Raw genomic sequence first — 25,700 nt, 5'->3', positions numbered from 1 at the left:
TTCCTGCTTGTTCTTGGGGCATTTTCCCATGCATGCTCGATCGGATTGAGGTCAGGTAATTGACTTGGCCATTGCATAACATTCCACTTCTTTATCCTTTGGTTGCTTTTGAATTATGCTTTGGGTCATTGTCGATCTGCACTATGAAGCGCTGACGCCCAAAGAGTTCTAAAGCATTTGGCTGAATATGAGCAGATATTATTGCACGAAACACTTGAGAATTCATCCTGACGCTTTGTCAGCAGTCACATCAATAAATACAACGGAACCGGTTGAATGAAGGCGGCACGGTGGCCGACTGGTTAGAGCGTCAGCCTCACAGTTCTGAGGTGCGGGGTTCAATCCCCGTCCCCGCCTGTGTGGAGTTTGCATGTTCTCCCCGTGCCTGCGTGGGTTTTCTCCGGGCACTCCGGTTTCCTCCCACATCCCAAAAAACATGCATGAATTGGAGACTCTAAATTGCCCGTAGGCATGACTGTGAGTGCGAATGGTTGTTTGTTTCTATGTGCCCTGCGATTGGCTGGCAACCAGTTCAGGGTGTACCCCGCCTCCTGCCCGATGACAGCTGGGATAGGCTCCAGCACCCCCGCGACCCTAGTGAGGAGAAGCGGCTCAGAAAATGGATGGATGGACGGTTGAATGAAGGGGTGCTGCTAACAAATATTTTAGTACTTATATCGAATTATTATTTGGATAAACTATATTTTTGCTTGGTCAAAGAGCAATTATGACTACAAAGGAGAAAATAAAATCCTTCACTAAATAACGTAGGACAAATTGGTTTACATCCATCCATCCGTTTTCCATACCGCTTTTCCTCAGTAGGGTCGCGGGCCTGCTGGAACCTTATGCCAGCTAAATCTTCGGCCGAGAGGCGGGGTACACCCTGAACTGGTCGCCAGCCAATGGCAGTGCAAATATAAACAAACAACCATTTGTACTCACATTCACACCTAAGGGCAATTTAGAGTCTTCAATTAACCTGCCATGCATGTTTTTGGTATGTGAGAGGAAACCGCAGTACCTGGAGAAAACCCACGCAGGCACGGGGAGAGCATGCAAACATTTTAACCCCGGTCTACAGCACTGTGAGGCAGATGTGCTAACAGTCGGTCGCCGTGCCGCCCAAATTGGTTTCTTTTTTATGTAATCAACAGTTTTTATTTCTTAAAATTACATTGGGCATAAGGCATTAATTTAAAAAAGGCATTAACAGCCATTATGCAACTTCACTTTAGCAGCTAAAATTTTAGCATTTTGTGACATATTAATACGTTAGGTTCATGGTTGTGCATTTATGAGCCTAGACCAGCTGACTAGGAATAAGACATTCATTGCATTACTAGAAGTTTTGGAAGTGCTCAATTTAGGGCTGAATGATTATGGCCAAAATAATCACAATTATTTTGATCAATATTGTAATTACAATTATTAATCATGATTATTCCTCATGATAGGAAAAAAATATTTTTATTGCATTACTTTTTAACAATGTGTAACAGTTTTCAGTTCACAATTAATCTTTAAATAAGAGTAAATGATAGATAATAATAATTAAAAAATATGTATGTACCCCAACAAAATTCTACTTTAGCAAGGGCTAACCGAATAAATGTGCTATTACAAAGTGCAATCAGGACTTTCGACTTAATGGAAGCAATTACATTGCATAAAAGACTAACATTAGGCTGTAAGCACCGACTTTTCATTTGAAATCCCCGTAGTCAATATATTTAATTGTCCAAGACGGTACCTCGCCGTTGTTCTACTTGACCATTGGTCAGTCGTGCACGGTCACAAAACTGCAAAGAACTCAACAGTTGTAATTTCCCGCTCTCGTTACTCCAGGAGTTTCTTCATTGTGGTCAGACCGTCCGAAAAGTTGCAGGCAGCTGCTACAACTATTGTTAATTGTGTCTTACTGTGACAACTTCAAAATAAAAGCTTCATATATTACTACATCTAGCACATCTGCATCACAGTTCGGGAACCTGAGTTCAAATCCGGTATCGCCTCTGTGGCGTTTGCATGTTCTAACCCATGCCTGCGCGGGTTTTCTCTCGGTACTCCAGTTTCCTCCAACAACCCAAAGACATGCATGGTCGGTTAACGGAAGACTCTAAATTGCCTCAATTGTAGGTGTGAATGTGAGTGCGAATGGTGGCCTGGCTTGGTCCAGTCCAATTGGCTTGCGACCAGTACAGGGTGTACCCCGCCTGTCGCCCATTGTCAGCTGGGATAAGCTCCTGCACCCCCCGCGACCATTGTGAGGATAAGCAGGAACGAAAATTAATAGATGGTTATTTACTAGATTGAACATCAATGCCATTTTAGGCTTTCAATTTGAAGTTGGCGCAGGAACTTAATGAAGCCTTAACCATGCGTTCGCCACCACTAATATAACACATTTTTAACAGAGTAGGAAGAAGATTGTTATTAGGGATGTCCCAATCCAACTTTTTCACTTCCGATCCAATAGCGATATTGCAGCCTTGAGTTTTGGCCAATACCGATATCAGGCCGATCCGATTTCAGCAATAATCATACATAATTCACTTATTTTGTAGTATGGAATGTTAGGAAGCCCACGAACCTAGTGAGGAGAAGCAGCTCAGAAAATGGATGGATGGATGGATAGAATGTTAGGAAAGGCTTGATCAAGTTATATTACTCAAACAAATGGAAAACACTGAACCATTTATTATTACCCAACGGGTTAAATAAAGTTAACTGCTGTGCACGTCTTGACCTCTGAGGGTCAGTGTGGTGCACCCAAAGAGATACACACTTGCAGTAACAAAGAAAGTAGAAGTCACGATCAAGTATTGTTATTATAACTCCTTTTTTCACAGAGTATGAAGAATATATTCCAGAGAGTATTGTTATATTGCCTGTTTGTGTGTACAACAATGTACACAAACAAATGTGCATGTGTGTTTGTGTACCAATAATCATTATTTTGAGAGATACAAGTGGCGAACATTTTATGCTAATTTTCATTAGCTCGTCAAACGTGTTTTTCATTCATTTTGTGTTAGTTTTGAGCTAGTAATTTTTGTGACAAATACGGACAAACTAAGTCTGTGATGTATTTGAACATTCAATAGGTGCAATCCTTTTGTCTGTTTAGGTTTACAGTGAACTTCAACTGGAGTGTCAATAAACGACTTTTAAGCAAGCAACATTCAGTCTTACTCCTTGGTCCTATTTTAGCACCTTATCAACCTGGTGTTGTGATCACGTGGGCTCTGCATGCCATCAAAGGTGCTGCTGGATAGAAGTGCTGCAGCGGAGCCAGGAATGGACAGCTTGTATAAGAGGGGTAAAACCTGAGATTAGGTTAGGACCGATTTCAGATTTCAAAGATCGGATCAGGACACCCATCCATTTTCTGAGCCGCTTCTCCTCACTAGGGTCGCGGGCGTGCTGGAGCCTATCCCAGCTGTCATCGGGCAGGAGGCGGGGTACACCCTGAACTGGTTGCCAGCCAATCGCAGGGCACATAGAAACAAACAACCATTCGCACTCTCAGTCATGCCTACGGGCAATTTAGAGTCTCCAATTAATGCATGTTTTTGGGATGTGGGAGGAAACCGGAGTGCCCGGAGAAAACCCACGCAGGCACGGGGAGAACATGCAAACGCTACACAGGCGGGGCCGGGGATTGAACCCGGGTCCTCAGAACTGTGAGGCTGACAATCTAACCAGTCGGTCACCGTGCCGCGGATCATTTCACTAAATGTTGTTGCGGTGTTCGAATATTCGTTGTTGAAAGGTTTATACTGCAAGAGGAATGCTATTTGTTAGCCTGTCTATGGCATTTTACATTATGTTTTAGCATTAAGCTAGCAAAGACAAATCTTTGTAAGACAAAGTATGCCTGTTTAAAAAAAAAAATGCTGTGCCAAACCACACACACACACACACCTGTGCACTCTGTGTAGCACAAAGATACTTTAGGTGGTTTTCAAGTAGCCTTCCTTAATTCCTTTATGGAAGCTCTGGTAGGCAGGGCTAACATGTAAACAGAGGATTAAAGACAGAGGAGGTTGTAAATGAGGAAATGACGAGACACATTGAGCCTGCTGACAAAATCAATTGTAAATTGGGACAATTTACAATTGATTTAGATTTTTGGGAAAATCTATTTTTTTTTTTTGTAATTCATTTTTGGGTAGCCTCAGATTATATGAACTTTTTTTTTGTCCACTACAGTATGTTTTAGAGGCTGGTCATCAGACAAAGGAGGCCATCTGAAGTCATAATTATTGAGTCTAGGAATGCACAATAAGCATTTATACCTACTTATCGTTTTAAACAAAATTATTAACAAAACCCATAACAGACTGAAAGTATTTACTATAGAAAATTAACCAAAACCTGCAACTGAGCCCCTAAAAAGAGTAAAGGTGCATTTGAAAACAAACAAAAAGTGTTTGAAGAAAAAAACAAATCTATTACTTTAACTACTTTACACTGATTAGGTCTTCTAAGAAGAGCAGGTGAAATATTAAGGCTGGTACCTGTGACTGCTGTTTGGTTTGTGGGAGACGATCTGGTGATGCAATAAAATTGGCCTTAGAGGACTTAACTTTTTACATTGGTCAAATAGCATTAACAAGTTGATCCTAAATTCTCAAGTGAAGACCAATACCATCAGTTCCCAGTCTCTTAAAATAACTTTACTTCACTCCCCCTGTGGTTTATCAGTCTTCTCACCTCAGTCTTTCTGCACTGCCTCAATATATCTATACAGTATACAGTATCTTGTATGTACAAATGTCTACCGAAGCATCTTTTTACTATGTGCAGAGAAGACACTTGCATTGCTGCTCGCAAAGCCATAGTAGACCCTGACAGTCTAGTTACTTTACAACCCTTAAAGCTTAGTTCTGTGTGGTGTGTACGCGTGTGAATGTGTGTGCGAGTGTGTATTTGATGGTTTTATGCACCCCCCGCCCCCCTCTTCCTGTTCCTCTTTAATGTCACAGGGCTGGCTCATATGACCTTGAACAGCAGCACTGGCACGGCAAGAGCTGCCTCGCCTATGGGCGCCCTTGAACTGGAAAAAAAAGCAGTGTGATAGACATCTCAGTCTTCCTCTTACTCCCCCAACCTATTCTCCACAGCTTTTAGTCAATCTAAGAGAGTCCTTATCTGTTTCCCCGGGAAGGGATTTATCAGGATGCTACATCTTTAACCTCTCTATTGGACAGAAACAGAATTTCAACATTTCTGACCAGTAGCAAAAAATAAAAATTTGCAACCCCGTCTACCTTGCGACCTCAAGCACCATTTGAGTCATTCAAGAAGTGGGTGGCTTTATGGAATACACCTGGATGATGACTGCCAAACCGGTGTTTATGTACAAGGAGATTCCAGGCACTTTTTCCTCCCTGTTGCGTTCTGAGTCACCAGCACACTGTGACCTGTTACTTCATAACAAATAACAGTATACCAGCCTCTCTTCTGAGGATAAGCGCCTTGCTGAACAGCCAATCCCAATTCTCCAATTGAGATTGGGGTGAGGGGGAGGGTAAATGCACCTTAGGTCCAGTGTTTTGACAAGTTGATGGGTGACCTGCTGGGTCCCAATAAAGACCTTTGATTTTCCAGAGTAAACACTCGGACCAAGGTCTGGCTCAGCGTCTCTATTGTCATACTGGGCTCTTAAACGAGAGCTAAGTGTAGACCATTGTAAAAACCTAAAGCAGGGTTGTTATCAGTATGAAAATATTGCGGCACCCTTCCTACAACTTTAAGTCAGGCCACCAAAGTTCAAGTAACCTTAAAAATTCCCACTGCATTGTGTAAGAAGGCAAAGGGGAAGAAGAAATGTATTACATACTGTGTGTTTTAAAATCAATACAACAAAGTGTAACGCCAACGTTTTGGAGGGTTGGAAACTCTAAAAGAGACTGCACTCTACCTCCCTCCAAGCCTGACCTTTCCAAACTATGTTATCACATGTTAAACTCAGACATCCTGGAAACAATCTGCTAAAGGTGGCGCTGTGGTGGAAGCCTATCACAATAAAAGAGAAACCCCTCAACATTTGTTATAGTGGCAGAGTACTAGTCCCAACCAGTTTCTCCGCTTAACACACATAAGCACAGAGAGAAAGACCACACATATGCTGTTGAGAAGCTGTTGATGAGTGACATGAGCCATGAGCAGTCTCCTCAATTAGCTGCGTTAAGGGGCTTTCACACAGAGGCATGAAGCTCTGGGGCTAAGAATAACATTGGACAGTTGTGCTTACAGCAGTGAAAGGGCTTGTGAGCTGTGGCACTGTGACTTTAGTGTGTGTACTAACAAGAGTCTTGCTGCTAATCCGATCCTCCCAACATGTTTAGCCCTTCCCCAGGACATTACGTTGTTTGTGTTAGTGTAACACCTTGGCTAATGGGGCTGTTGTTAAAGACAGCAAAACACAACTCACAAATGACATGAATGTGAATATGTTAAACTAACAAAAAGCAGTGTTTTTCTGTTATGCAAATGGTATACTGAAATGGTGAAATGGCCCACAGTAGATCCTTCATTGCCGAAGAGCCCAAAAAGCAGACTTGTTTGTCGAGGCACCAGAGTCCTGAGAGATTCATTACAGGCAGATTTGTTCCACATAGTGAAACACGAGTAAGAGCTACTGCCTGAAAATTGCATTGCTCCAAAGACAACTCAGTTCGGGGATGCAACAACGACAGCAATTATTGCTAGGGAGGAGATCAAACCCAGTGTTTATCTCCAGTGTGTGTCTGAGAGACATTAGAAGGAACAAAAAATGTATGACTCAGGCCACTATGAAATCAATATTAACACATGTAATTATTTCCTTTACCCATCTCAAATTTGAAATGTTCAAGTCTTGATGTAACACAACACCCTGATTTTAGTCTGCTTTATCAGTGATGAAGTTTGCTTTGGAAGGAACAGTTTATCAAAATGGATCTTCTTTGGAAGTGGTTGAATCAAGGAAAAAAAATTCAGGAGAGCTCATGTAAGCAAATTATCTATTCACGTTTGACTTTGGCACAGATGATATGCAAAGAGGTAATTTGAGCTGAATCGCATCTGTATCATTCTGTCTAAACCACAGTTGAACTTGGTACAGTAAATAACCTGACCTGAATAAAGTCGGGCAAATCTAGGAGGAAGTAGGCTAAATTTAGCAAACAGCGAACTGTGTGTCAGAGAAATGGAAATGTGAAAAGATCCTTTACTTAAAAGCGTATGCGGCTTGGGGCTTTGAGCTTGTCAGATCTGACTGCAGTAATCAAACGCTATTACTGGAGACTGAGAGGGCCAGAGAGGAACTCAAAGGCAGAGGCAGTACTTCAGAGACTCCTGCACTGTACTGTAAGGCTTATATGTGTGCGTTTTTGAAGTGTGATGCTGGGAGTGCAGTGAGACCTCAGTGCTCAGCTTGGAGCATATAATCTATGGTTCATTTGCAGCTTTTCTCCCCACTATGACAAGCCGTTTACAAGACGTAGCCTCTGCTGCTGACCCAGTTCTGAGTGGCTGCGTCTAGCGACAAGGCCCTGCCTCCCCATCAGGCCCTGCTCCTCGTCTAACTGACGATAACACCACCACCCTCTGCCTCCGTGAACTGTGAGAAAAAAAAAAATAGGTCACCCTGACCCACTTTTCTTTTTTCCCTCCCCTTCCCAAGATCGTGCTAGGAGTTCTACTGAGCATGATCGAGGGAGACAGTCCAAGCAAGAGAAAGAGAGGAAGGCAAAGAAAGAAAAGCCATTTTAAAAGGCAGGCTTGCAGATATTTTGGTTATGTGTTCTTATGGCCATTGGAATAGCTGTGACCCTTATCAGCTGGCCTGCTGTATGTTTGGAGAAATCCCTCCCACTCCTTAATACAACTGCTGATGAGGTTAAACACCCATCTAACCAACTCTTCATTTCTACATCTCTTCTTGGTAGCCTTTATCTCATCGGCTACTCAGAAAGCTAAAAGGGATCCACTGCCTTTATTTAAACACATACTGTACACTGCTTTTTGCAGTAATTTAACACCCATGACGGTATGACAAGTCATCCCAGAGGGAGAAATTTATGAGCTTCTTGGCTCGAATTGATATTAAGGGAAGAGCTGAGCCAGGGCCTGTCCTGATGCCTGGTAGCATGACACTGGTCCCCTTTGAATGCCTCTTGTGTGGTTTGGGGCAGCTCATGATATATCTCCAATCACGCACATACAAAGCCTACACTCATTAAGCTTGTACTTGCTCATACATTGCTTTTGTAATCCCTCCATACATTAACACGGATCTCTTCAACTGGCACGTTCTTCTGACAACAGCTTTCAAACAAAACAAAAAATGGGAATCCGGCAACACTATAATCCGCATCTTTAACAGTGCCGATTCTGACTCTTCAACCCTCTGTGTAATTACTCATCAACACGCACCTTTGACTGCTAATTTCAAATAAATAATGTGCAAGGCAAAAATCATCACTCAATGAGGCCTTAGTGTTGGCCAGCAACCACTGTTTAGCTTTTGTTTAAGAGCTATACTTGTACGAGAGATACATTTAATTATGTCCATTTAAATACTCTTAAATACGCATTTTAAATAGACACACTGAACAATTCTACTTGAGGTTTTCTGTGCAAAATATGCAACCTCCTAAATTAAATGTAAGGTACTCACCACTGTTTACATCCTTTAAAACCATTACTGTGGGATGGTATTCTGAATATTATCCCGCCTTATGTGAGCACTACACTGTCTTACAGGTTGCCTGTAGAATTACTTTTATTCCACCAGCTGCTATTGAGTACACGTTTATGTATGTACTGATTTGCATTAGCAACAGTTTGACATGCTGCTTTAAAAAACAGGAAGGTTGACCTGCTGCTAAAATCTCACCAGCACAGCGCTAAGCCCATACATGCTATTGGTGACCTGGTGCACATAGACATATTGTTGCCTCTGAGATGAGTGATGGAGCCTAGTGTTCTAATTTTCTCTTCTGCCAGAGATGCTGAAAAGCCTTGCTGTATTGGAGCCTACTTTGTGGAAAGTCTAACAAAAAAGGCCAGACACAGACAAAATTACTGTAGAAAAAAGTAGAAACGGTCCCAGGTCTATTTATTCACCAGAGGCTGGTTCGGTTTCTAGTTCCAGTTAAAGGGGTTGATGTAGGTCAAGCCCTGCCTCCTCATAAGCACCAAGGTCAACGCTGAATGGGAGAAAAGGTGGATTAGAATGAAAGAGGCCCTGGATAAACCACATTTGTCTGGCTCCTATGCCTGTTCTGGCCGCAGACATGTAAACATGGTTATAAAAGTGTGACAGTTTCTCTTTGCATGTGTCTGTGTGCATGTGTGCAACTAAGAGATCACAAAATCATTATACAAGCTTTCCCCAATTTCCTGTATTCTAGTTCTTCTTGGTTGCACGGTGGACGACTGGTTAGCACATCCGTCTCACAGTTCTGATGACCGTGGTTCAAATGTTCTCCCCGTGCCTGCGTGGGTTTTCTCTGGGTATTCCAGTTTCCTCCAACATCCCAAAAACATGCGTGGTCGGTTGATTGAAGACCCTAAATTACCGGTTGGTGTGAATGTGAGTGCGAATGGTTGTTTGTTTATATGTGCCCTGCGATTGGCTGGTGACCAGTTCAGGGTTTACCCCGCCTCTCGCCCGAAGATAGCTGGGATAGGCTCCAGCACTCCCGCTACTCGTGTGAGGATAAGCGGCTCAGAAAATGGATGGATGGAAGTTTCCGATAAAAATAAACATGGCACCTTGAAGTATAGATGGCAGTAAACTTAGAGCCCAGACAGTTGGAGAACCTATCATATGGAAGTGCTTTGGCTATAAAAAGTTGTATACTGGCAAATAAATGTTAAAAATGAGTTAAAGAACTGAAGTGAGCAACGGGCACATTATTAAACATGTAGAGGGATTTTACTGCTCGTACTGAGGTGAGTCGTTCCTCATGAGGCACAAGTATGGTGCACTTCCCAGTTCCTTACCACAAAAAAGCAAGAGCAAGTCACACTAATCCATTATTTGCTCATTTAGCCGGCGTCTCAAAGAGTTATGCTGAAGTCTTACGAGATATGACGTTATGTCCGATGGTGATTTGAACTTCGGGTTTGTGTGCAACTTTAGAGGCATATTTCCTAGAAGATTTTTATGCCACTCTGAATTGTAGGATTGAAAGAGCATTCAAATTTAGAGGTCAACTGTATTAAGGTGAAGGGCATTTATGCAATCATATTTAGACAGATCCTGATTTAGCCAGCCATATGGTAAACATAAAGGTGGCAGACATGTTAATGTGCAAGCTTAAAATACTCTCAAGCTGCGACAGTAGCATGTTCCACAATGAGACAGCGAGCCAGCCGGTTTTAAACTGCAGGGCAGCTGGAGGCAGACAGCACATACAACAAATAATGCAAGTCAGCAAAAAAAGAAAAAGCTCACCCTGGGCATCACTGTGAAACATGAAACAAACTTTTCCTGACATTCTCTGTGATTGAGAATGGAAAAGGTAACAACCTACTCACTGCCATTAAATCAGAGAACATTTGCAGCCTGGCATTCCCCAATTAGACACAAGGGCAGGGATTGGTGGAGAAAAATTGTTCAGTCTGGCATGACCTCGACCCTTGTCGACCTTGGGACTCATTACCCAATTGACTGACAGCTGCAAACCTGCACATCATAAGGGTCTCCACCCCTTTCATCCTTATATGCATACAAGGTCAAAGAGTTGTTGGGAGTAAAGGGTGTCTCACATGATTGTATCTCTTTCTGGATAGTTAAGTAAAAAGCCTCCTCAATAATCAGTTCAAGGTCACACACTAGCCACAATGCCAAAGAAAAAGTCAGTGCATGTGAGTGGGGAAGAGCACAATTACGACAGTCCAGAGGGTGGAGGGGTGACTGTGGTATACATGTTCACAGTCCTGCTTTCATAGCTTGCAATCATAAGCGCTAATTTGATTATCAGTTTTAATCTTCCTGCTTAGTGGACAGTTTCATTCAAAGTCACTTACACGGTGATCACTCTTGCACATCTTTTCCCCTTTCTACAGCTGGATATTTACTGGAGGAATCCAGGTTAATTGCCTTTGCTCAAGGGCAGAGGGTGAGTGGAGTATGAGCCAGCAATCTTCTGGTCACCAGTCCATTTTGCCCAAGTAATAGGTCATATGGCTGCCTCAAGTCATCAGCACTGTGCCCGCCATCTCCTCCTCAAATGGCCTTTTGTCGACCACAGTTTAGAAGAAAGCTGTACTTCTGAACTCACTTTTCAGTCTGTTTATTCTGCTCTGGAATGGACATACTGAATATCGTCATCTCACTAACGGATTTGTAAGTGGGCTAGAGGTTTACAAAAGGAAATAATTGTGGAGCAATTCAAGGATCACTCTTAGTGAGAGATAACTGGGTTTCCGACGAAATGTCACTGGCCTTTCAAGTATAGGAACATAGAAATGAGCAGTGTTGCGCAAATTACTTTTCAAAAAGTAAATAGTTGCAGTTACTAATTACATTCCCCCAAAAAATTATTGAACTTGTTGCTGAAGTACTCCTTCATAAATGTAATTAGATTCCAGGGATACCAATTATTGCATCACTTTTGGAAAAACGTTCAAATATAGATACGTTACCAGCCAGTTACATAGAGTAGAAAGCATAGAAGGATACTTTATTTTATATTTATTGCACTTATAACCACAACTGGTAGACAAACTCTAGGTTTTTCCCACTACTAAAATTTTCAACAGTAGTATAAAATAAATTGTTTTAAAAAAAAAAAAAAATTGTCAAACAGCTTTCAGAAAATCGGTACATGGTGTAAATCCAAGTATTTTCAACAAAGTATTCTCCATAACAGTGAAACAATCAAGTACTTTAAAGACTTTGTACGAGGGGTGTAAAGATTCATTCATTACATGGATGTATACCTACAATCCAAATAGATCGATCTGTGCATGGCAAATTAGCCTTCCGGATGAAAATAGTTTTAAAACGTAATCAATCGACTGTATCAATACTAAGCAATAACAGCAGATTTTATATGGATGTGTGTGCGTGGGAGAGCGAGAGATATCACTTTTAATGAAAAGGACTTCCTGTCTGTGGCGTTGCAGGGGATCATGGGAGTATCAAACAGTAGTTGTTGTTTTTTTCCTGGCGCTATTGGGTGGGCCGGTCTGAGGAGCAAACCACATCTCCCTTAAGATGGGAGAACCACTTGACGAACCATGACCCGTAAAAAAGATGTAAGCGAGGCCAAACATCAATTTGTGAGACATTTCTACTGGGTTTTTCTCATGACAGCACGAGAGCTAAAAGGTTGATGATAAAATGTACAATGTACAGAATTTCATCATGGACATACTTCAGCAAAACGGCAACACCGAAACCTTTCGAGCAAAATGAGCAAATGAAAAAGAGCATCGAGCAGGCACAGCATCTAGGGTTGGGCATCCAGTTCCGATTCCAGTTCCTTATTTCGATTCCAATTCCAAACGATTCTCGATTCAGATTCTTTTAGGGGGCTGGGTCAAAAATGTTTGCATGGTTTAAATAAAGGGTGTCCAAATTATGAACATCTCCTTTCTTAGCACCCCACATCACAGACTAAAATTAACATTTGATTCAGGTTTTTTTATAACCAGTATCAATATCAAACATATGAACTAAAAGGCAATGTGTGTGCAACTAACCCAATTGACTTAATATTCATTAATGTTTCAGCAAAAGTTAAATATAGCATTGTTGAAATGGTTATTTGGGACTGTTTCATCACGTCAAATGGTTTATATTTCCAGGTTTTAACTTGACTTCCTGTTTTAAGCTTGTAGCCTTTTATTTTGAAGAGTACACACCGGAACTCAGCATTTTGGCATGTAAGGTAACTTCACACAGCACCGGTAATTTTTTAAAATGGATGGAACCAATTGCTATAAAACGCTGATTCCTTTCCCTACTCACCGATAATGCCTAAGGTTAGTGTTTGTGATAGCGTGAGACAAAGTTTATGTGAATTTTGTCCCAATTCATTGTGATGTAAAGTTGCTCCGGTGAAGTTTTGCTTCACTCACCCAATTGCCTTCACTGAAGCTCCGTGCGGTTTAGGCTGAGGCTCGGAGCACGTCAGACACTACACATCGTGAAAGCCTCCTCTTTGCACAATATAATCTTATTCCAAGTGTTGCACTGAGGCGACTGGTCATTAAATTTTAACAATGTTATGACACACTTTTGTTCGCTGCCGCCACCATTGGGCACAAGCACGTCTTTGTGCACACTCTTCTTCGTTGGTTTTCGCCACTTGTTCTTCGGGGTGGGTGGACTATAGGCAACCTAACTGGGAACTAAAATTTTTAAATTTGAACGATTCCGGGAGAACCGGAACGTTAGTCCCGGTTCCAATCGGTTCTAAATTCTTGATGCCCAACCCTAATAGCATCTCACTCGTTACAGATAGTTGGGCATCACAAGCTACTCAGTGCTACATAACCACAACGGAACACATTGTGAGTGGATAGTAATAAATATGATTAGAACATTAGAGTATTATATTAAGTGTTGTGCTGTATTATTATTATTAATTTATTATTATTATTTGTATTATTTCCATGTGGAAAAACTTCCCCATTTTATCCTTACAATACAAAGTCGGCGTGCTCCACTCTTGTTGTCGTCGCCACGGTAACGAGTGTATCCGGTGGCATTTGAGTTGACAAGCCCAATGATCGTAAAAAACGGGATGCGGTGGTATTGGAGTACAAGATTTTATTGAAGTACTCTGACATAGTGCAATCATGAAAGAGCAAATTTGTCTTGTAGTCTGATCCGGGCATTACGTGTTGCCTGTCTCAGACTTGTTGTGCTGTCTCTGTTGTACACCGCCGACATTATTTTTTTTTGTTAAATAACTTTATTGGCCGTCAGATATTTCCAATACTACGTCAAATGACACGCGACAAGGCTAAAAATAAAATAGCTTTTGGATTCAAATATACTGTGCACGATGGCGACGCGTAGTAAATGTCTTTTGTGGAGCCGATCAATGATCGGCGAATTATGACATTAAAGCCAATCAGCATAAAATGCTAAATATCGGCAGATACCGATCAGCCCGATAAAATCGGTGTAAAGTCTATTATATACTACATGGTTTTGCCTTTTACATTGTTTGGGCACCTATTACGTATTTGTGGATGAGCCATTTACAATGTGGAAGTAAACCTGTCAAATTAAGAAAACAGCCAAAGGCAGCAAAGAAAACAAACAGCAGTCATAGAAATCTTGCAATGCAATGCTGCTGATGACAGTTTTGTGAAGTGTCTGAAGTAGAGATGAAGCGGCATGAAAAATTAATTTCGTATTGACACAAATGTTTTTCCATCAATTTAATTGTTATAAACTAAAAACAAACGTACAAAATAAGCAATTACCGGTAATACCATTTTTAACAGTGCAAGTGCAATTCTTTAAATTAGGGATTTACTAATACCACTTTCATAGCCAAAATTGTTGAGAAAGTTATTTTTAATCAACTCAGCAATTTCTTGAACTTAAATGGACTTTTTTACAAATTTCAATCAGCTTTCTGAACTCATCACAGTACAGAATCTGCTCTTATCAAAGTGCTAAATGATATAAGGTTGAATACTGACTTGGGAAAAGGTCTCAATTCTGGTGGTGTTGGATCTCAGTGTGGCTTTTTATACGGTAGATCATCTGCTGCACAGGTTGGAAAAGTGGGTAGGACTAAATGGAACAGTCGTTAAATGGTTCAGGTCCTACACCTGAAGGAAAGGAGTTAAGGTGTCTTTATACTCGCGCGGACGGCGACCGTCCTGACGTCACTGCGGCTATCCCGCACGCAGTTTGCCTTTATACTCGAGCGCAACCCACGCCCACTGTTTTGAAAGTGTGCTGCAGGTCTCCTCCAAGTCAGGGGTGTCGCTACAGCTGGTATTGGCGAAGATGCCACAGGGTGGGGTTTCCTCTGCATTTTTTGGCCATTTCCGGGAGCCGTTTTTACTTTCCTTTCCGTAACAAGGAACAATGGCGACCGTAGAACAGAGTCTGCTAGAACAAATGGACCTAGATGACCAGATGATACGTTTAATTATGCTGCAAAATCAATCGAGAAGGCGGCGGCGTAGGTGCTATGTGGAACCGGGAGGAATGGTGAGTACGTCATCACAGTATGTGACTAAAACGGACCAATCCAGAGAGATGATCTCCGCGGCATTCTACGCGCAGCAACAATTTTTGCTGTGTGTGCGTCAAGCAACGCAGCGGGGCAGCGTGGGCCAGTTCGTCGGTCACGTGATGCAATGTGGCCGTTGTCGGGAGTATAAAGAGGCCTTTATTTTGTAACCATTGGAAGTGTTCAATCTCATCGAATGGCAATGACCTATGGGGTCCCTCAAGGGTACATTTTTGGACCCCTCCAATTCAGCCTGTATATGCTACCCTTGGGCCAAATTCTTCAGAACTTTAATTTTGACTATCATCGCTATGCAGATGACACAAAGTTTTATCCAGGAGTGTCTCCAGATGACTACAATTCAATTAAGGTGCTGTGTCACTGTCTAAAACAAATAACTGGATGAGCCAAAATGTTCTTCAATTAAACCACAGCAAAACTGAGATAATTGTTTTTGGCAATAAAGAAAGAGGATTGCTGTTTTTAATACTTGTAGTCACTCTCTTTAAAAAAAAACAAAGACCATGTCCGAAACTATGGCGTACTGATAAGAGTCCGACCTGACTTTCAACAGTCACAGCAAATCAATTACTAAAACTGCCTTCTACCATCTGAAGAACATATCCAGAGTGAAGACTTGCATGTGCCAATCAGATCAGGAGAAGCTCATCCATGCTTTTATCCCCAGTAGACTTGACTTGGCCTTTTGACTGGACTCCCCCAAAAGAGCATTAAACAGCAGCATTTAGCTATTATGCTGCACACAAACTGGAATAAGTTGCCAACAGAAGTTACGTGAGCCCTGAGTGTAAATGATTTTGGGTCCTGGTTAAAAACTTTTTTCCCCATGCGTTTTAGAGCATTTCTGCTTTTAAATTATATTTCTTACACTGTACGCTGTATTAATTGTACTTTGATTTTTCTCTTGTTTTAAATGTTTATAAGCTGTTTTTTTTGTTTTAAAATGCTTTTAATCATGTAAAGCAGAATTGAGTTACCTTGTGTATGAAATGCGCCATATTAATACATTTTTAATTTTTATTTTCTTTTTTTATATATACCACTATTTTTAGACCGAGTACAAATACAATAACAAGTTGACCAATTCACAGATACAAAGTAGCAATACTTGATAATGCCCTTACATCTTGCAATTGTGATACAAATGTTTTAATAAGATATTGTTTAAAAATTTGAACAAGTTTAAGTTTCACTTAAATAAAACACTCTTTAATGTACAACTTGTCATTGCTGACATTTTACCATTCAACTGCATGTTTTTCTAACAGTGTTGCTGCAACATGTCTTTAAAGGTAGACTACAGCACAAGGCATTTCAGTTGTGTTGTCTCAGTCTAACACGAAAGGGCACTAGGTAAAAGGATTACATACAGTAGATAAGAGACGAGGAAGAATGTAGATTCTGGTTGGATGCCACGATACCTTTGTGTTTTAACTACAAAATAAAAACAGTAAAAACAAATAGACTGCTTCTTGAGAATACCACAAGTTATGGAATACTGTAAAAGGATGACAGTACAACTGAGTGATACTTGATCACACACGCTTGTGTCGCCCGCCCGGCTTTCTCCGTTGCGGCTTTGTGATGGGAGCGGGGCTGGCTTGGCCGGAGCCGAGCAGCGCGGAGCCGAGTGGGTGAAGGGGCTTGTAAAGCTTGGTGCTTGCTTGGACAGCCGGACGGCCTCCGTCGCAACCTGAGCGGAGTTCATCACCCATTTTGCAGAGCATAATATTTGATCGAGTCCAGATGTGCAGTATCGGCACCGATACCGGCATTGGTGCTTCCCTAATATAAATGTGATTTTAAGCTACATTTTGAGCTGACAATATTCACATGGCTTTAATTCATACATTGAAGTTGGATAAATTCAAGCTTTTAAAAAGGACTTTTTATAAACTCAAGCACTTTACTCCTTAGCCATTCCTGCTCAAGGCTCCAAGACCATAGTGGGACCACCGGGGAGCTCTGTCCGCTACCTCAAAAGCTGACGTCAGGGCTGCCTAGACTTCAGGGTAGACTTTACACCGATATTATTGGGCTGATCAGTATCGGCCTATATTGCGTGCACAGTATATTTGAATCCAAAAGCTAGTTTATTTTTAGCCTGTCGCGTGTCTTTTGACGTAGTACTGTAAATATCTGACGGCGAATTAAGTTATTTATAAAAAAAATAATAATTTTAAAAGTCGGCGGTGAGGGTCAGACAACACGTCGGAGACAGGCAACACATAATGCCCGGATCAGACTACAAGACAAATACGCTACTACTGCAATAAAATCTTGTATTCCGATTACACCGACAGGCAACACGTAATGCCCGGATCAGACTACAAGACAAATTCGCTACTACTGCAACAAAATCTTGTATTCCGATTACACGGCATCGCGTTTTTTTACGACCATTGGGCTTTATCGTGTCAACTCAAATGCGACCGCATACACTTGTTACTGTGGCGACGACAACAAGAGTGGATCGCGCAGACTATATTGTGAGGACAAAATGGGGGAAAACGTGTGTTGGTGGTCACCGGTGCTCAGGACAGGAGAGGACGTTCGTTTAAGGCTTGCTTGAGGTATGTTCACGTACTTTTAATACGATACGGCTCACAAGCAGGCAATGTTAGGGAGCCTAGCAAGCTAGCGGTAGCACGAACGGTTGGACGTAAACATGCCGCCGTGCTGTCGAATCATGCTCTAAGGTTTCGGTGTGGGTGAATTTAATTAAAAATAGAGTAATTTAATTACAGTATGTTAGCACCCATTATTTCTTTCATGTAATGTTGGTTTGACCTGACTAATTAGAATACACGATCTGACTAGAGCAGTGATTTCCAACCTTTATGGAGTCAATATTGTACAATTGAAAAATCTCACGGCAAACTAACAAACAAAAATGTCACAAAAGGTGGATACATTAATTACTGTATTTACTTCCTGCCATCTAATAGAAGACCATTCATTTGTTCTGTCTGTTCAGGCTTTACTGGCATAAATAGAGGAACAAAGATACATTATTTATTGTAAATAGAATTTTTGGAGCAATTAAGTACACAAGTATATACAGTAAATGAACAGGTCATTTAAATACACATTCCTCCATCTTGTGATCGGATCGGTGATCGTTTTTTTTAAACTTGCTGATCGGCCCCAAAAATCCTGATCTGTAAAGCCTACTTCAGGGCATTCCTCATTTTCCTTCCACTGCAGGAAGCCAAAGTTTTTGGTTGACTTAGAACTTTGTACTGGTCCGGTCGGGCCAGAGTCTATAGTTAGGTGGTGGCCTGACACAACGGCGTACTTGCCGCGGGCCATCGGGCCACTGTTAATGTCGAACCTTGCTGGAGGAGCGTTATCAATCCCTTTATCTTGATTCGAACAATGTACTGTACCAATGTACTGCCAATCATAAATGATTGTGATGCACTTGGGAACTATGTACTGTTTTAGAAAAGGGGTGGTTTTCAGTTGTCATGTAAACGAGCAACCAAAGTGAGTTTAAAGATGCTTTCATTTAAAGTCCTTTGTCACAAGGGTCATTATTCTTTTGTGTTCAAAATGGTCTCACTGGTACATCAAACATTCATTTCCTGTTGCTGATTTGATCACTACAGCAGCCATTTAGCAAGAAGAAATAGTAAGACTCAAAAAATAATAAAAAAAAAAATGCTTCGGGATCACTTTGCAATTATCCCATTCTAAACAATGCACTGTACAATTGTACTGTATATATTGTGCTGCAGATCCAACTATTTCTTGTTGCCAAGCAACAAGTCAGCTCATCACACTAAATCAACAAGGATTTGGGGTGTTAAGCATATGATAGGGTTTCATCAAACTACTTGGAAAAAGTACTGAAATGACAAATTTATGTATTCTAATCTGTAAAACTACAAGTACCTCTTAGGAACAAAGTTTTGATCCCGATGTACCCAATTTTACTTTTTTTACTTAATGGAAATACATCCTGGAGGTCCAACTTTTGACACCTATACTGCATATGCAGCCCTGCTCTCTTGTCTCCCCTCCCCTCCCTGCTGCCTAGTGCAACATATCCATCATTCATTCATAAATTCTGAAAACGCCTCTTTAGTTAATGGCTGAGGAAAATGTAATTTCAAACGAAAGCTTTTAAAAGATCTCTCTGCACCCCCCTTGTCTGGGGTGATGTAGATGGGGTATATTAGCGGTAAGCTGCGCTGCTGTGCACTGCACTGCTCCGTGTCAAGGAAGTCATACACCCATGTTTCAAGCAGAATGTTACGTAAAGCCTCCCCCTCTGCACCGGCTTACTGCACCAGACACTATGCCCTTGCCTAGGCTGCTCAAGGTTCCCAAAAGGACAGGTTGCTAAGAAGTTGGGAAGGACATGGTCCTGCGATAGCCTGCAAAGTGAGGGAAGGACGGCTTCCAGTGACAGCCTTGGACTTTGAATTTAGCGCCAGACAGCCTCATGCATCAATCCCTCAACTTACAAAGACAAGCCACTAACCTTGACGAGGGCAGGGACTCTGAGTGGCATTTTCACTTAGCCCCCAGCTTCTCCCCTTCACTCCTGGCACATAAAGTGGTTAAAATAAGACACAGCTGAATAACAGCTGACCTCAGTCTCTCAACTGTGTGACCCATTGTACTAGCCTTCACCTAAACTTCTTACAGTTACACCATGCCATTTACATTGTGTAACTGTTGACAACACAAATATCATTAAGTATAAAAGGTGCATAACCAATCAAGTCATTTTGTACATATTTGATGATTCTCAGGAGCAATTACTGCATTATTGCAGACTTGATACTTCAAGTGCGACAAGTGCAGTACAAAGACGATATCTTTTTCCTTTGTACTTCCTTTGCAGATACAACACAACTGTGCCTCCTGCTCTCTTGAGAGTCTGTCCTCATTCCTTTTGCAACCCGCCCACTCTGTCACGGCTTTGACATTAGCCTGCTTGTGGCAACAGAGACCTTCCCCTTGTCTGACTGCAGCACAGTCACCACACTGGTAGAGAAACCTTCCTACTGCACCTCTACAGCCGGAGGGCAGCAGCTCCGCTACAGGAGGAGAAGCAGGGGAGGTAGTCACTTCTACTGCATTCCTCTGCTGTGACCACACCGGCCCAGCCAGGAAGGAAGTCAAATCCTCTCACATCATTGCTCAATTCTACATTTCCTCAGTCTAATGTTTCAAAAAGGAGTAGCAGAGATTTTGAGTAGAGCAGCTCATAGGTTTGTTTACCTTCTCTGCTTCATTGATAAGCACAGGTGTAATGGGCCTGTTTTTTAAAAGCAGGGGTGGCACTTTGGTAACACGTCATGTTCTCTTTCTTCAATTTAGTGAGCCATTCTCCTGCGGTCTAAATAATTCAAGACTATTTCAATCAGCCACAATCAATGGGTGAAGATAATTGAGGGGCCTGTCATTGTGCCAAGGCCAAGGTGAAGCATGCTTGCAGTAGGGTTGGAGGTGAGGATGAAAGAGGGTTCGGGGAGGTTGCATGTGGTTGAAAAGCTATTCAACACTGGCTGGCCCTATAGCTCTCGGTCGGGGCTTGCGTTGGAGGCGTCCATTTTTCTTCCTCACACTCCGTCATCCCAGCCTGCATCCAAGAGAGATAGCTGTAAATACGCATTTAGCTGTTCTTGCCTTGTCATCAAAATGAGTCCCATTGACTTTGGTTGCCTTCTGTTCATGACAGAAGCACCAATGGGGGCCAGAGTGATCATCTGTGAATGAGATAATGCCATAACTGAAGAGCTTGCAACAACACAAATCTTCCAAGCAACAGTACACCAAAATAGGGCCTTAAACAATCCACACAACAATATCATTTCAGCCAAAAATTCCCTTAGAAAATGTATCTTGTGAGGTTTTTGTAACTTGTGCATCCTCAAAGCAGATTACTGTAAAACACTATGTGGCATGTGAGAAAATCTAGAGCTATCATCTATAAAATACAGTGGCACCTCAAATGCCAAAATCCAATCCATTGTAGGACACTTGTCAACCTCCTGATTTGTTTGGCTTTCCAAAATCTTCCCATATGAAATACTAGATTTTGTAAGAATATGTTCCAGCGTCAAACTGTAGTAAGTAATGTTTTAGAAACATTTTAACATTATTAGTTACTGCAGCTGTAAAATCTGTGCAAGCACATTAACCACCACTTGCATTTTAATAAAATGAAACAATATTTAAACACTATTAACTTTAATCGTGAATAAGGAGAGTGTAAATATGTATCATTTTACAACTTTAGATGTCACACAAGCATAAAAAGAAGCTAATCACTAATGTAAAATGTTCAAACAATACACAAAATATCTTTTGATTACAAGTGACAACTTGTGTAGCAGCTAGTCAGTCAGTGGCAAGATAAAATGATCACTAACAGCTAAAATTAGCAGTAAAATCCAAAACCTGGATTTCACATTCCCTTATTCTGTGAAGCTTCTGAAGCAAACAGTTCTGAGACATTATTATAGCATTCAAAATCTCTGGGTCCACTGTACAGATAAGTATTTATTTCAAATATTGATTGAGTACAGTTTTTTTGTACTGGGCCAAATAATTAAAGACATGAGCTCTTTAATTCTTTCATATAAATCTCAGTACAGTAACAGGACTGGAATAATTATTAAACTACCAATAAAATTGACATTTAAATAATGTGACTCAATGCATACTGCTTACAAATATAAAGTCCGAACAATTAGAGAAATGAGCTTGAGGTCAAATGGCCTCTGGTATGATTCCCTGCTGGGCTCTAAGTAGATGAGAATGCGCTTCTGTTCCTGAACATCTACTGTCAAAGTGCCCTTGAACAATGTTTAGTGGCCAAAAAACAGTACCGGGCAGCTCCCAGGTCTGCAATAAATCAAAATGTGCGGTAAATGCCCCGACACTTGTTCTGGTAGATTGTGCTTTTGATTTGTTTTCCCCCACAGAGTGACTCAGTGATCCAAAGGTGTGAGGCAAACCTCAAAACTTTCTGATTGTGCGTCTTACACTTGTGACTGACAGATGTAATGAACTATGGAGTTGAAGTTTGTTTTTGATGTCTTTATCTATGGCATGATGTACTACTGTGGCATGAAAATGCTATCGCGCTTCATAATAAATGTAAGTGCCACTTCCGATGACGTCGTAAAGATACTTGCAATATGCAGCAGCCTCCCAAGAATTGGCATTCGGCAGTTTAAAAGCCCTCTGGTTCTGTTGCAGGCTGTACTGCACATCACTCGAAAGCAGCTTCCAGGATAATAGCAGATAACTCAGTTAACACAACCTACCACCACCAATACAATGCCTATAGATACAGACCACTTTGTAAAAAGTAAAACTTTCAAGCATGGTTCTGAATGTGGAATTTTTAGGTTATTGTGGCTACAAAGGGCAAACTGAATAACCTTGAAAAACTTGTCTAGGTTCAGGTCAAATAATTAAGCAGCTTAAATGCTCAACAAAAGGTAGGCTAAATGGTAGAACCCCAGACACAGGATTTAAAAAGTTAGATTTCCCTCTACATTATTCTAAACTTGACTGAGGCTAAATTAGGTTTGTGAAAGGTGGCGCATGAATACACCATTCCTTTGTAGACTTTGATTGCAACATCAGGCTGCTGCTGTGCGGCTTTCAAAGGTGCCCTTTTCAAACCTAAGAGCAAAATGTACTTTGCCTTCTTTAATGTAACTTGTCACAAACCTCAGCGTATGACCTTTCGACTCTGCTCTCAGCCAAAGTCAAATGGAGCAACAGGACATTCAAGGAAACAAACCACCCCACATAAAGGCCAGTCAAAGGCTGCTACTTATACAACGCAAATCTTTGAACTCCAATAACACATGTCATGATGACATGAACATTACAGGATGCACTTCACCAACGCCAGAGAAAACAAAAACACTCTCCCTCTCTCTCGCTCCCATTTTTTTCCAGTAAGAAGCAGGACAAAATTGCCATTTTGTGGCTCATGACCCAAGCCATGTAGATCACATTTAAAGGCCGAATGTTTTTAACAACAACAATAGAAAGTTCTAAATTCTAGATCTAAACCCAAACTGTAGTTAAAGTGCTTGCTCACTGTCTCCGAGTAGGTGATCTGTAATGTAAAAAGTAGAATATGCAACATAGATTGGGAACAAAGTCAAGGAAATATCTAAGCCAAAATATTATTTTGTTAAGTCTGTGTATTGCCATTTAGTACAACCCATCTTGATTCTCAGGTTCACATTTACATTTCAATTTGTATGCCCCCCCCGCCCCCCCAATGCCAAAAACTATCCAATGTCAGAGGCTGCCTGTTGTGTTTGGACCTAAAGTGATGGACTACAGTAACTAATGTTACAAAGACTGAGAACAACCATTCGATGGGGTGGCTTCGATGTTCAACGAGCGGTGATGCCCCTATGATCAATTTGTGACAGTAACGTTACACTAGCAACACAGAACGGTGCTTTCATTTTTCCAATGGCTTTCAAGTTAACGATATATCATTCTTAACTTGGGTGTTTTTTGTTTTTTTAAATCTATAAACATTTTACACACAAAATACGTCTGGCCCGGGACTAGTTTATTGTTCGGCTATGCAGATATCGTCTGTGGGCGGCTTTATACTTCATCACACGTTTTCGGTGATACATCCGTACGCGCCTCCGCTCGCCTTACTACACCCAAGCAACCTCGCCTGCCCTCAATAAAATACGTAATTATAAGACAGAACAGTCCACACCACGCCCGTGGTGGGTAACAGTGTATACATTAGATCTTTTTTTTTTTTTTTTTAACCCCAGTGTATGTGACAAGAGTGTTTCTCTTGGTACGCGAATCTCCTACCTGCGGTGTCCAGCCAGAGAGGCGCATTAATCTTCGACACGGGCAGGCAAATCCATTGAAAACGGCATGCATCTGTCTTGTCACTCCGGGCACGAGACAAAAAAAATGGCGAGTCGGGCTTTCGACATCAAAACATAAGTCCAGAAATGCCTCAGTGACTCTTTTCTTCGTGCCACAACAGTCCGGGCGGCGGTGTGCTGCGTGCGGCCAGTCTGTGGGAGTTGTTTCTTCGCGGAGTCCCCTCTCGGTGGACTGGAGCACTGAACGGGGACAATCACACTCCTCCTCCCCGCCTGCTGCTTTGACACCACCCTTAAAGGAACACGCACTTACCGCCACCCACACAATAACAATCAAGTGGAGACGACGCCTGTGTTGATTATTAGCAGCTCATTATTTCCAACATTGTCACAATATCTATCCTAAAATACAGCACGCACAAGCAGTTCAACGTTACACATAACGTATTTTTGTTTGAAGGTAAAGTGCCTCTGACGTACGAGGCTGGCGAGAGCGCGAAACAACAGTGACGTCATCGGGTTCGTGTCAACTGGTGTGACGAAGTTGATCGCATACAAGAATGACGACAAACAAAACAAATTGTGTTTTAAAAGATGAAAGAGTCGGGGGAAGTACATCTATTGGAAATGACTGTCGATGATAAAAATCATCTTAGAATTACACAAAGAAATACAGGGTCAACAATAGGCCCATATTAAGTAGGTTCGAGATCAGGAATTACTAGCTTTGCCATATTTAGACTACCCTTTCCATCCATTTTCTGAGCCGCTTCTCCTCACTAGGGTCGCGGGCGTGCTGGAGCCTATCCCAGCTGTCATCGGGCAGGAGGCGGGGTACACCCTGAACTGGTTGCCAGCCAATCGCAGGGCACATAGAAACAAACAACCATTCGCACTCACAGTCATGCCTACGGGCAATTTAGAGTCTCCAATTAATGCATGTTTTTGGGATGTGGGAGGAAACCGGAGTGCCCGGAGAAAACCCATGCAGGCACGGGGAGAACATGCAAACTCCACACAGGCGGGGCCGGGTATTGAACCCGGGTCCTCAGAACTGTGAGGCTGACGCTCTAACCAGTCGGTCACCGTGCCGCCATATTTAGACTATTAGTGTGGAATTTTTTAATAATAATTACAACTGTTCATTCATAATCTATTCTGCAAAAGCAATTAAAACTGATTATTCATAGTACTGGATTCATCTGAAACATACAATCCCAAAATTGTATTAAACTATTACAATGCATGGATATTGTATTTTTTTTTTCAAAAAGCAAAAAAACTTAAAACTTAAAAATAATGTACTATTGTAGTTAAAATATTACAAATGTTTGGGGGATTTTTTATTTATTATTATTCAGTATTTTCAGTGCTGACAGCCAGTCCTAATTTTATATTTAGGAGTCAAACGTTTATAAACACTTTCCCATAATTACAGGGAAGAAGCAATTGTTATAATAGTTGGATATGATGGACGAGGTAGGAAACAATGATTTGCGTAAAAGAAGTAGTATCAAATAGGTGAGTTGTATCAAAATTACTTGTTTTTGAATGTCATTGTCAGGACCATTGCTTTTGTTTTATGTGTTCCAGTATTTCAATCTCACATGATTTT

General features: G+C 41.4%; 1 protein-coding gene across 1 annotated transcript in view; it reads right to left on the bottom strand.

The window, feature by feature from the left end:
- nrip1b (nuclear receptor interacting protein 1b) overlaps positions 1-24,356 on the bottom strand; it is a 52,570-nt gene extending 28,214 nt beyond the window's left edge. The window contains exon 1 of the mRNA XM_061751657.1: positions 24,066-24,356. The gene's annotated coding sequence lies outside the window, so the exon portion shown is untranslated. The remainder of the gene's footprint in view (positions 1-24,065) is intronic.
- Between the last annotated feature and the right edge of the window lie 1,344 nt (positions 24,357-25,700).

Source organism: Phyllopteryx taeniolatus, chromosome 17 (assembly GCF_024500385.1).
Source record: "Phyllopteryx taeniolatus isolate TA_2022b chromosome 17, UOR_Ptae_1.2, whole genome shotgun sequence".
Lineage (NCBI taxonomy): Eukaryota > Metazoa > Chordata > Actinopteri > Syngnathiformes > Syngnathidae > Phyllopteryx > Phyllopteryx taeniolatus.
The sequence above is the reverse complement of the archived record's forward strand: the minus strand, read 5'-3'. Positions and strand labels throughout refer to the sequence as shown.